At 37.7% G+C, this 12,615-nt stretch overlaps 1 long non-coding RNA gene across 1 annotated transcript; it reads left to right on the plus strand.

Annotated features, from left to right (window-relative positions):
* Nucleotides 1-9,231: 9,231 nt before the first annotated feature.
* LOC128798831 (uncharacterized) lies at nt 9,232-11,785 on the plus strand. Its single transcript, XR_008434560.1, has 2 exons — nt 9,232-9,723; nt 11,172-11,785. It is a non-coding gene; the product is annotated as an uncharacterized LOC128798831 (long non-coding RNA).
* The last annotated feature ends 830 nt before the right edge of the window (nt 11,786-12,615 follow it).

Raw genomic sequence — 12,615 nt, forward strand, 5'->3', positions numbered from 1 at the left:
AATAAGCAAGAACTTAATTCCTTGCAAAATTTGATACCCTTGCTCCAAACTCTTGCCATTGTTCCCATCAAATGCTCAATGAAAATGCAATACTAAGTTAATGTAAACTCTGCATTTCCAGTACACAACTTTATCTGTGACCAATTAATATCATAAGACACTTTTCACAACAAAACATAATAGACTTAATTTCAGATGCAAAATCTCAGTTCCTGTTCACTTTGAAGAACAATGTAAAGCATGAGATGCTATGTAAAATTTTGAGTTGACTTCTGCAGTAAAGCTAAATCAAGTGTTTTATTATAATTTTAAAAGACTTTAGTCATGTTCTCCCTAAGGGAATCTAAACAACTGATTCATGAATTGTGAACAAGAATTTCCCAGATTAAGAAAACTTACAAACTGATCTACTTACGGTCATCTGAAAAATGTAAACCATTCAAGGCAAGACCCACAATATAGATTTTCAGGTTTTGGTTTTTTTTTTTTTTTTAATCTATCTTCACTCTGTACCCTTTCCCACTGCAAATTACCTGCAATCACATATAACTTCATTTCTCCATTCAAAATCATTCTTTTTTTCCAATAGTCAATGCTACATAAATAGACCATAGTCTTCCAAATACCTTTTTATCTCATCTCATAGCCTATATTCTACTTTGGAAAAAAAACAACCAACTAACTGAACCACAGACAAGAAAAACATTAGACCATGTTATACAGACAAGTCTTCTGAAAACAGGCCATTGAGGGTGTTTCTAGACATACCATATTTTTCCAGATGTTTTGTGCCCACTAATGCAATTTGGAAGGAAGAAACTAATGCAATTTGGAAGGAATTTAGAGCTGTCTCTAAAATGCTTCTTCACTAAAGGCAAATATAATGATATCTGACTTCCTGGAGCTGTTTCAAAATATTTTCGTATTAGTTTTTTTTCTATTTTTTTTTTTTAAAGCAGAATTAATGCTCATTCCTTGTAGCTCTGAAAAAGGTCTAACTTCTAGACAGGAAATATTAAACACCCCCATCAGTGGATTACTAAACTCCTAAGTAGTTTCTTTGCAGTTCCTAATGTGGTGTCATGTTATTGAGCTAGGCTCTATTTCTGTGATCTCTTACATTCATTACATGGATGAGATGAGGCATGCAGCTTCTCACTTGTTTTCCTGTTGCACTGCAATGTTTTAAATGGAAAGAATGATCTCAAGGACTTGGTAGCTGTGCATCTTAAACAGGTTGGATTTCTGATGGAGAAAAGTAGGTCTTTACCTAGTGGTTTCAGTTCTGCTTTTTAGCTTCTATAATAACAGCCTCACCCAATGAACTTTTAGAAAACCTGGAAATAATCCCAGTAAGATTACTATAAATCAATACTTTTCATAGTTTGATGTGTGAGGTTTTAACAATGGTATTCTCAGAAGGTTATAGCAAAGTAAATGTGTAGCCAGAAACATGCTAAATAAGCTGTACAATGAAAATATTACATCAAAGTGCTTTATAAAGAAGCAAATAAAGCATCTTCCGCTTTCCATGGGAGGTGTTCCAGGGAACCATGATTTCAGAGAATAAAACTTTCAGAGACATTAAAATAAATAAATAAATAAATAAAGGCAAGCTGGATTTAATTTCTGGATAGCACAGGAGAAAACAAAAGGGGAATGTTTCTTATCAAAGCACAGGGTGGAGCTTGCCTAAATCTTAAAGATCCAGAAAAGACTTTCACACAGGGAAAATACATCCCTGTAACCTCTACCAGTTTAGAATTTCTAAATGTCACTCCTATAAAGATTGTATGAAGATACCAATCATTGTCCTACCCACAAGAATTCCAGCAAGACCCCTTCCTCTCTTTTGTCTAAACCATGAAACAATTAGAAATTAATTAAAAGCAGTTTATTTACCCATTAAAATTGATAACAAGAAATATTAATACCTAGGGCAGGCTGGCAATGTTAAAAAATGACAAATGAAAGCCTTCCAGTGGGGCTCCAAGTTCCTGCATTCTTTTTAAATGCCTGCATACTTGCCAGCTCCCTACCAAAAATATCATGGTGATACAATGGAAAGTTGATACAATAATAATAAAAAAGCATTCAAAAATGCCTTTGGGAAATTACTTCAGTACTGATGAATGAAATCCATAAATAAATGTTAATCCCGTTACACAACATGGTGAATTCTCAGCAATGCTGCATTTGGTGCCGAAGAAGAAACAATCCAATGATTATCAGGAACTAAAGTAATTCAGGATAAGTAAAATAGCTCCAGGCTAACATGTTATACTGTACTAACTTAATTCAGTACGCCACTCCAGTTTGTTACTAGCTAAATTTATAGACAAACCACTACTTCAAGGTGTCCACAAATTATTGTCTTCTTACAGTAATGGAAATCTCATCTATTCCCAAAAACAGAGAAAAGGCAGTACCTTTTCCCCTTAGGAAAAATCTGCAGAGGTTAATACATATTTATTCTGGCACATGTACCTGTTCTCAAAGGGTTATGAAACACCTTCCTCTGAAAGGCTCTTTTGAACAAATATACTTCCTCTGGTCAAATCCAGTCATAAGAAGAACACAGTTTTAAGGCTACAACTTGATCTCAGATCAGTCAAAATATGTTCAGCTTTCCAGTAATAGCAGATTCTGTGATACTGTGAATGTACTAACATTTATAGCTTACCAAATTACTTCCACAGTTCCTTACATGTTATGTATCCACTGAATCTGGTTGCCCCTGCTAAGGGGCTAACTTGGCCTGCCAAGTTAGAGATTACAGCAGTGTATATAATGATATATTTGTCTAAGAGCAATTTTCACAAGAAATATAAAACCTATTTGAAATTTATTTTCTCCTGCACTCCAGAAACCTACATAAAGATACAGGAAGGACAAGTTATTGTTACATCTGCCAGTAGAGAATAAAACCTACATACTACTAAGTCTTTCATCGTCAGTGTCCTTCATCCCTCACCACAATTTTTGTGTTTATTTCTAAAATACTTGTAGTAGTGAGTAGAATCAAACATCCATTGATTTTACAATGATAACGAAAGCACAACTTCCACATGGAAGTTGTGAGAGCACAAACTAGTATTTTAATTTCCTGGGAACTCTGTTGGTCTGCCTCTGCATTTCTGCTAACCAAAGAGATATTTTGATGTGCATGGCTCACCAGCAGTTTAACCACAGTGTTTTAACCCAGTGTGGCAGAGACATTCTTGCTCTCTAGACCTGGCCTGGTGCAAGGCTCAATGGAATATTTGATCCATGAGGCTGGGTTCCAGAAACTTTAATATACAAGTAATAAATAGCAATAAATAACAATGGATGATCTGAAACACCAGCTCATATCAGTGTATGCTGACATTTCTACATTTTTCACCACCAATAGTGTCTGTCGCCCTTTTTTTTTTTTTTTTAACAGCATTGTAGAGTGCCATTTTTATTGTCTATCAATGACTTCCAGATTGTTTACTAAGTTCACAAATAAAAATTAAAATTATTTTGAAAGCAAGCAGTTAGAAAAAGTCATAGAAACAGGAAAAGTATCAGAGGATTTCTTTAAAATGTAAGTAGTATCAAACTTCAAAACAGAAAACTGAAGTATTCCGGACAATAAATATTCAATAAATTGATGAAAATAATCCAAAACACTATGACAATTCCCATTGTCTTGTAAAACAATAAGCAGCCACCCAAGAAGCAAGCCAAAAGAGTTTGTTTTGTAGCTGTATAATCTTTTGTTCTATCATTTAAACTGATGAACTACCCACAGCCAAGTTATTTAAGAGGATGAAGGAAATTACTTCAGAAATTTCAAACTCTAATTTATGCTACTTTACACTTGTGTGTTTACTGAAGATCACATGGTGTCTTATCAGAGCTACACTTAGGGCAGATTTTATGATAAGCTTTGCACTGATGTTCATTCAAAGATGCTAAAGACTCACCTTTAACTTGCATCAAAACAAAGCTTGAGTTATGATACAAGCAAAGAAACACAAGGAAACAAAATTTTCTTTTCAATTGTACTGATGTGGTTGTCTCTGTCATCTAAATTAACCTGTTCTTTTAGTTAAGGATCAAACCAAGGGGTAACAAAAATGTGTTTTGCCTGCAACGTGTCCAGAATTCATGATTTGGAGCAAGGAACACAATGTGGACTTTGGAACACAAAATGTAGAATGGGTAACACAGCATTACTCACAGCCTGGCAAGGAGGGCTCTCAGTTGGCATTCTTTATCACACATTTTGTAAGTGACACCATATTCTTCCATATTCTTCCAGTGTCCTGGATTGTGGAAACATTCATGAGTCAATATGGAATATTTTTGCTTGTGACTTCTAACCAGAACCTCTGACAGATGTTCAAGTGCTATGATAGAAGCTCTGTTTACTATAGGTTAACCACAATTTTTCTAAGAGGTTCACAAATACAGCTGATATCCCATTAACTTGCTTTCAAAAGAGGTATAAAGGGTCAAAATGTTAGGAACAAGTCACTCTTTATTAGGAACTGGTAGCAATCATTAAGTCATCAGAGCATATAATGCTGCAGTATCCAAACATTTATTTCCCGTAATGAACTTTTAAATTTCAAATTACTGTAATGAAGCAACACTATTGTTCAAACACTATAATATCATCAAAAAAAAATTCTGACACATTCCTATCTTCCCTTTCTGGAACCAGTTTCTTCTTTCCTTGCACTTTTTAGACTTATACAGCTTTGGAACAGCTACCTCCAGCACTAACAGAAATTCACAGCAAAACTAAAAATACCTATACTGAAAAGTACAAGACTAACAGATATCTGTTAGTGCCCAGAGGCTATCCCACATTCACATTTGAAATACTAGTATATGCCTTCTCATGATCTTGCTTATTTGGAAAGTAATGTAGCTGGCAATGTTTCTTTCACAGGCCTTTAAGGAAAAATTAAAACCCATAAGCTAATAGGAAATACTAAAAAAAGTCATGCTAGAAGTGCAAATGGTATTCTGTCATCCACCTTTATTCAGAATGGGTTGTTTCATGCTTCTCCATTTTAGGAATACAGAATAGAGAGACATTGAATAAAAGTCTTTGAACTATGACATGCTTGGTGAAAAACTAATATTTAATTGATACACAGGTTGTTAGGCTTTTAAAACTAATTAATCTTACAATATTTGGCATTTCTTTGATCATCTTTGCAATGAAACATCAGCAGAAGACAGAGCACAGAAGCTGCTTTTTCACCCCTGCAGTTTGGAAAACAGCAATCACTGCAAGCCAAAAGGCATGGAAAAGGATCATTAATAGTGTCAGGAATCTTTCTTCCATTTTCAAAAAGTCTTATATAGGACTGACTGTGAACATGAGTAAAGTCAACAGAAAGCTATGACATAAAACCTGAAATTGCACAGTATATCTCACTTTCGATATTATGCCAATGTTATCCTTGGGAAGAAATGTTTATAAGGAAAAAGAGAAGAAAAAAAAAGAAGTCATTCCATATGAACAGAAGGACATGGAGTGCACAATGTGAAAGAACCCAGTGGATGATGGGACAAGAGGTTACTACTACTACAAGCAGAAAAATGTCCCCATCAGGCTTTCAGTCTGTTTTCTGAATGGTTTGATCTGTTCTACTCAGAGAAATAAGCAAACCATGTCAAAATGAGTTTTTACAGAAAATATATTTAACTTTATGTTTTCCTTAAAGCATGACAGAGACCCTATATTTGCAAGGGGAAGGCAGTGCATCACTGAATCTGACAAATAAACCAGATTTTATCCAGGAAGTAGATTCTTTTTCATATGAAGTCATCAATACAATATGAAAGACAATAGAAATACTTAAACACCTTAAGATGAATGAATGATCAGGAGTTTTATTGTAGTGGGACCAGAAATAGGATGAGATGACCCTGAAAATCGTAACAGGCTTAAGTGACATAGAACAAATACACAAATTAAGCCCCACATTTTCAGAGATGGGGACATTAAAAAAACCCTCTGGAACTATGTTGCATCTGGAGACAAAAAGGCTTCTGAGAGACTGGGGTAATTTGTTGACATTACATTAATTCTTTGAGTAACTGCTCAAAAATCCAGGGACTAAATGACAAAAACAGATATACATCTCCCAGGAAAAGTTGTGAAAAAATTACGATCAGCCAGAATGCTAACATTGGGCATCTCATCTTATGACTGACAAAACTCCACAGCATGTAAACAAGCCCTCATCTCAAATATCCAGAGGCAGACCTCAAGGGAGGCAGGGAGTGTGTACACCAAAACCTTTCTTAAACCAGTGGGAATACTGGTGATGCAACATGCAACACCCATATGACTTACTCAGATGAAAAAAAAAAAAATTATAAAAAAAAAAAACAATCCCACACCAAAAACCCTTGAGATGTCTCAGCAGCAGGCAAGCTAATAGAAACACTTAGTATTACTCAGGGGCACAATACAGGAATACAGTATTTCTTGTAGATGAGATAATTACTAGAAAACAACAAGGCAGGAATGACTGGATTTAGGAAACAGCTGTATCTGATTTACATGAGACCTTGTCAGTGCCGTATCTTGGAGGCATATTAAAATTCTGTAGTTGGCACAGCAATCTACTAATAAAAAGTTCCTTTATTATATATATTTTTTTAATAAACTATATAGGTAGCAAAAAGACAGTAGCATACAGGTAAAGATTTTTAAAACCAAACCCAACTGAACAAAAAACTGAACAAAAACAAATCCCAAACAAAACCTAAACAAACCCAAACATCTTATCAGACATTTTCAATCCGGAAGCTGATGCAATGGAAGAATCCCTCTGCAGTACCTACCTTGTCTGTTACCTCAATTTGAGCTCCCCAAACCATACTTCTCTCAGGTTTCCTGGTTGAGCTTTATGGAAAAAAAAAAAACCTCCTATACAAAAAGAGACCAGTGGTTCATATACCCTGTTATCCCCTCTTCAACTGTGGGCAGTCCCAGCTTAGTAAGAGGTGCAGCAAAGTCTACTCAGTAGGTGACCATAGGAAGAGCTGCCCCACCATGAAAAGTTTCCTCCTGACCTCAGACAGTAAAGGCTGGTTTATCCTCTAAACACAATGGATTAGAGTGATAAGGATCCCTTTCAAAACTTTTTTTCTAATTTATTATTGCAACTTTTTATACTCTTGCAAGGCACATAAATAGCTCATGAGTTTTGGATCCTCATCCTTTAAATGTACAGATGTTCCAAGAAGTGGATTTTGGGGGAGTTTTGTGTGTGGTTTTGGATTGGGGGTTGTTTGGTTTGGTTTGGTCTAGATTTTTAGTTTCTTCAGTTGTTTGGGTTTTTTTCCTATTTGGCTGTTTAATGGCTTTTTTTTTTTTTTTTCCCAAGCCATGGTGCTTCCTAAATTGCTGCAATTTTTGCCCAAGCAGGCAGACATCCAGTCTGCTTTCAAAGGAGCAAGCTGGGATACTCAGAGCAGTTTACCTACTTCAGCAAAGGTCTCAGCTGTCCTACTCTGAGAAACCCATACCCAGCTATCTTCCCTGGTTGTTTCTGGCTGAGAAACATAGGAGGGAAAATTCACTGTTGTTGATAAGCTGCCAGTTTATCACCACTAAAGTGTTCCAGTTCTTGTTTTAAGCTAACTTAGGTATTTCAACATTTACATTACAGCATAGACATATCTTTCATAACTTCTGGACTTTTTTTCATACGAACTCTTGCTTAATTCCTTTGTCTCTGCATATAAATAAAAGCTGGAAAATAAGTATAATACTTCTAGGGTGAGTTGTGTATTTCTGATTGTAGCTTTTTAGTGGGATAAACACTAATCACTTCTTTTTTTTTTTTTTGTTATTTGAGTTAATAATTTGCAGATTCAAAAATAACATTTTGTTTTCCATAGTGGGGCTACGTGGCTTCTCTGTGCTTCTAATGGAAGGAAGCATGTTTTTAAAGGCTTTTTATAAGTCCTAATGGAGTTTGTTAACATACACGTTTTGTTGTATCCGGTCCTGTCCCCTATTATCCACTTATTTATCTTTTGCTCTTCAATATGGAGCGTAGTACTTATCTTAAGGAACTTCACAACTTCATTGTGCTAATGTCTTGGATTATTATCATTAAGGTCAAAGCAGTTTCTTCCCCACACCTTAAATAGCAAAAATCATTAGCAAACACTCTTTGGCCCCCAAAACCTGACACTGCATAAGGCAGCATTGTACATAGTCATGGGCACAGCTCTCTTTATTACGGCTATAAAGACAGAAACCTTTGATAAGTTTTATAAAAATATTGAAATATGTAATATTTTCTTCACCACAACAAGCACCACCGAACTGTAAATCCATGTACTTAGCACTGCTAGCCTAGCTCTATCCCGAAAGAGTGTTTTAATACATGCATAGAATTTCTATGGCTCCACAGAACTCTGCGCAATCGCCCACAAGGAACCTTGCTGCCATGCTGCAGGTCGGCAGGAGCAGCGCATTCCCAGTGACGAACACCAAAGCCCGCAGGCCCAGCTGCTGGCACCGGAGGCACGCTGCTGCCAGGGACAGGTGAACCCCCTTACCAAAAGCTGTATTTTGGCGCCTTAGCCCGGATGCCCGGTCAGGCAGGGAGACCCTCGACTGGCCGGTCTGCGGGGGGCGCCGATGGGGTACGGATAGCTCCACCAGAAGGACGAGAGTCACTCAGGCTGCTATGTTCTTCGAGGATTTATTGAAGGTAAGGCAGAGGATGAGGGAGAAGAGAAGGATGCAGGGAGACAAGCATCCTGGAAGGGAGCAGGCCTCGAGAGCACCAAGGGAAGGCGGGGCTTGGTATATAACTGGCGGGGAGTGGGCGTGGTTAGGGTACAAACAGACCAATCAGGAAAGGGCTAAGGGGAGGAGCAGGGATGGGGTGACGTACACAAAACCAATGGGGGCACCGGGAAGGAGTGGTCTTACAGAACGAGCCAATGAAGGTAACAGAAACCGAGAACTTACTAGAACAGGGGAGTAGATTAAACACTGATTGACATTAACAAGGGAGCGTACAATATTTGAAGAACAGGTCCCTTTAGACTTCTGTCACCTCCCATGGGAGTGCAGGGGCCCCTCCCACAAAAAGCCTCTTCACAACCCTGCAGCGCCTACAGGTTTACTTTTCCAACTGCTAACATTTGTTTAGCTTTTGTTTGTGATAATCATCACAGTTACTAAAAATCTCTGGCCTATTTACAGTGGGCAGTTACCTCTGTAAATCGACATTTCACCGTGTCACTTCTGTCACAAATCAGTTACAGCGCTGCACGCAGGATTCAGAGCTGCCGAGGCTGCTGTGCTGCTCCACCAGAAGGAAATTACCTGGAGCAGCAGCACGGCTTTCTGCTGAGTCTGCCCGGTGTGTCCTGCACGTTTCTTGATGCGGGTGTGAGCTGCAGGTGTTCCAGTGCCGGCAGGGGCCGCATGGGTGTCTGCAGGCGAGGCAAGGCCGGGGTGCCCCGTGCCGGCCACAGCCGGGTACAGCCAAGCCCCTCAGTCCCAGGCAGGAAGGCGTGAGGGGAAAAGGGGGAGGAAAGGCCCTGCCAGCCCTGAAGGGAAAGGGACAGAAGAGCGTCCGGCCACCAGATTGCCCTGGAGAATCCCCGCCGGAGCAGGGGAACAGCGAAAGAGAGCAGGAGCGGTCAAGAGAGGCTGGCACGGAGTGACCGCAGCAACCCGTCCCCCTGCAACCCTGGGTAAATGATCTCCCTGTCTTTATTTCGACTTTCAAGCTCCTTTTCCCCTTCTCATTTTATTCTCCCTCCCATTCTGTGGAAGCAGAGGAGTGGGAGCTCGACTGGGTGAGGCTCTAGCAGGCAGCCCACCACATTGAGAAATGCTGTATGCTTGCACTGACTGGAATGATCTTAAATCCATTTTTACACTGAGTCACTATAAAAGATTTGATAGCTGTCTTCTCAGAGGTGTGCCGAACACTAGAAAATTAAAGCCAACACGTTCAGAAAACATGCAGCTTAGGTAGTATGATGGAGATAGTGACTTTAGACAAGCCATTAGTCCAGTGACCCAAAGCTTAATAGTCAGCAGCAACTCACAGGTAAATAGGTGAGACTGATTTCAAATGGGAAACCTGTGAGTTTACGTCCCACAGTGGCACAGACACATGAAGATTAAACCCAAGTAAACACAAGATAGGGATGTTTCTCACTGAAACATAAAAATGTAGTACGCAAATGAAGAGAATTTCATTTGGTAGGCAACAAATTTTAGCTCTGCGGAAGCAGAATATAAAGTGACACTCCAACTAAGAAGTTCATTTTAACTTGTGTCTATGCTGTTTTTCATTTAATTAATTGAAGGACTTCCATCAGGTTGAAAGGAACTAGGATCAGACCCTTGAGAGAGTGATTGTTTTTGAAGCATTGCAAACACTGAAAATTATTGCAGTATTCAAAAATTTATTCTGACTGTTCTTTGGTGTCTCCACCACTACCATTCTGTTAATTATTTCTCAATCTTTTCCTGAAAACAACAAAAATTAAGGATGTATTTTTTAATTGATTTTGTTGCTGAATAGAGAACAATAATTCATATGGATCAAACCTTTAAAGGCTAGTTTAGGCAGGCATTTTCCCAGAGATTGTAAGTTAGCCTTATTTAAAAATACCTCAAAGATGTAGCACGGAATTTTAGTTTATTTTAAAGACGTTTCTTAAAAGAAAAAAATGCAAGAGTTAATTAAATTATGTCTGTGCATTTATGACATCTATATATAGATGCCAGTTAACAGAATTTGCATCTTCCTGAAAATATGCCAAGAAAGTAAGTGATTCTGGAAACCCACTTATACACAGATTTGCTAAAGTGTCATGCAAAAACCTTTTATTAAAAAAAGATTGAAATTGCTCATATCTTAAAATAACTGTAGCACATGATGTAAAATATACTACAGTCAGTGCAATTTTTTTGAATTTCAGAAGGTAATTAGGCCCCATTCTTGGAAGAAGAACCCTGCTATTATGACTACCATTGAACGATAAAATTTTCTCTTCGCGGCTTTCTACTTTGTCAGAGATCATCCAGGAAATATTAGTATTAGAGACTGACTGCACGTAGAATATTTTTTAGAGGCTGACTTGTCCACCTGTATTAAAAAGACAATTCTTTATACTTATGTTTGCAGGATGATGCTTGAGTCAAGAACATTAAAGTGTGCTTTGAGCTGGACACAGATGAGAGCTGGACAAAACTTCCTCACAAACCACAAAATTTCCATAAAATGTTTCATAAAAGTTTCAGCTTGAAACTTTACAAATTCAAGCCAAGCTAAGAAAGAAGATTTGTTCAGAAATAATTTTGTTTTGATTGTTTTAAAATGGAGGAAAGTGATTTGACCCAGTCACTTACAGTGAAATACAGGCAGTTTTTGTTTGCCAAATGACACATGAACCCACCATCTCCAGCACAGCTATCTGGATATTCTAGCAATTATGTGGGTACTTCAATCTTCTTTAGTCATCTCTTTGCACATTGTAGAAATATGTAAGTATGAATAAAAAACAGACTAGACACAATAACTCATATGATGCCACTTCCTGGGTAAAGTGTCCCAACCACCAACATTAAACTTCTTTTTTTTTTTCCTCTCAATTTTTTGGAATAATTTACATATGTGGAAAGAAAACAATTTATTTTACAAGCAGCATGTTTTTGTTAACAATTGCTGAACATCTTTATTTTCTGCTCAGTGAGACAAATACACCCTTAACCTCCCAAAATAAAGCCTTTAATAGTTTACCAATTATTTTGATTGTGTAGTTGATCAAGTAAGATATGGCAATGAGATTATTTACAGAATGCTATTGATCAATTTCTCCCTACCCGAATATGCAATAATGGAAAAAGCAGTTCAAAAACAGACAGCAAAAAGCTTCATATAGAAACATAGTTATCTTTGTCCAACCAAAGCTAAACAGAAAAGATGAAAGGTTTCATTAATGGTCTTGCCTTTTGCTTTGTACCTTGCATTGACTTAGCCCTTGAAAGTCATCCAGTCTGGATATCTTACATAAAGCTCTGATGGTAGGATGAGGCAAAGTTTGCAGTGGGATTTCTCAGCAAACATCTTCTTGTTAAAGTAACATGGAGCAAACAAATAAAGAAAGAGGGACCAGCCTGAAATCTTTTAATCCAACTCAATTTATCTAAAATCACACATAAAAATTGCTTTTATCTGCTTGGTCAGAGTTGAGCTGTTGAAAACTGAAAGCTAGAAACATTGTAAGCAAGGGCAGTTGTACTTACTAAAATCACTCCAGAGAATAATGGTCTTTGTGTGCTATGCTGGAAGACATGAAATAGGTTTTGGGTTTTTTTAATGTTTATATTGGCGCCTGTAGCATTAGGGTCAAGGCAGATGTGCAACCCAGCCCTTGACTAAGATTTTATTCACTGCACACACACTGAACAGAAATAAATGTGCAGCTGCCAGTTCTATGATTTCTTAGTGAATTTGTTTTATCTCTGTGCAGCACAGTATGTACATTTATTTGGTACGGTTTGTTCATTATTTATGTTTCTCAAGACCATCTAGGCAAACTCAGATATAGTTTCCATAGCTACCATCT

The sequence above is a fragment of the Vidua chalybeata genome, chromosome 1 (assembly GCF_026979565.1).
Source record: "Vidua chalybeata isolate OUT-0048 chromosome 1, bVidCha1 merged haplotype, whole genome shotgun sequence".
Lineage (NCBI taxonomy): Eukaryota > Metazoa > Chordata > Aves > Passeriformes > Viduidae > Vidua > Vidua chalybeata.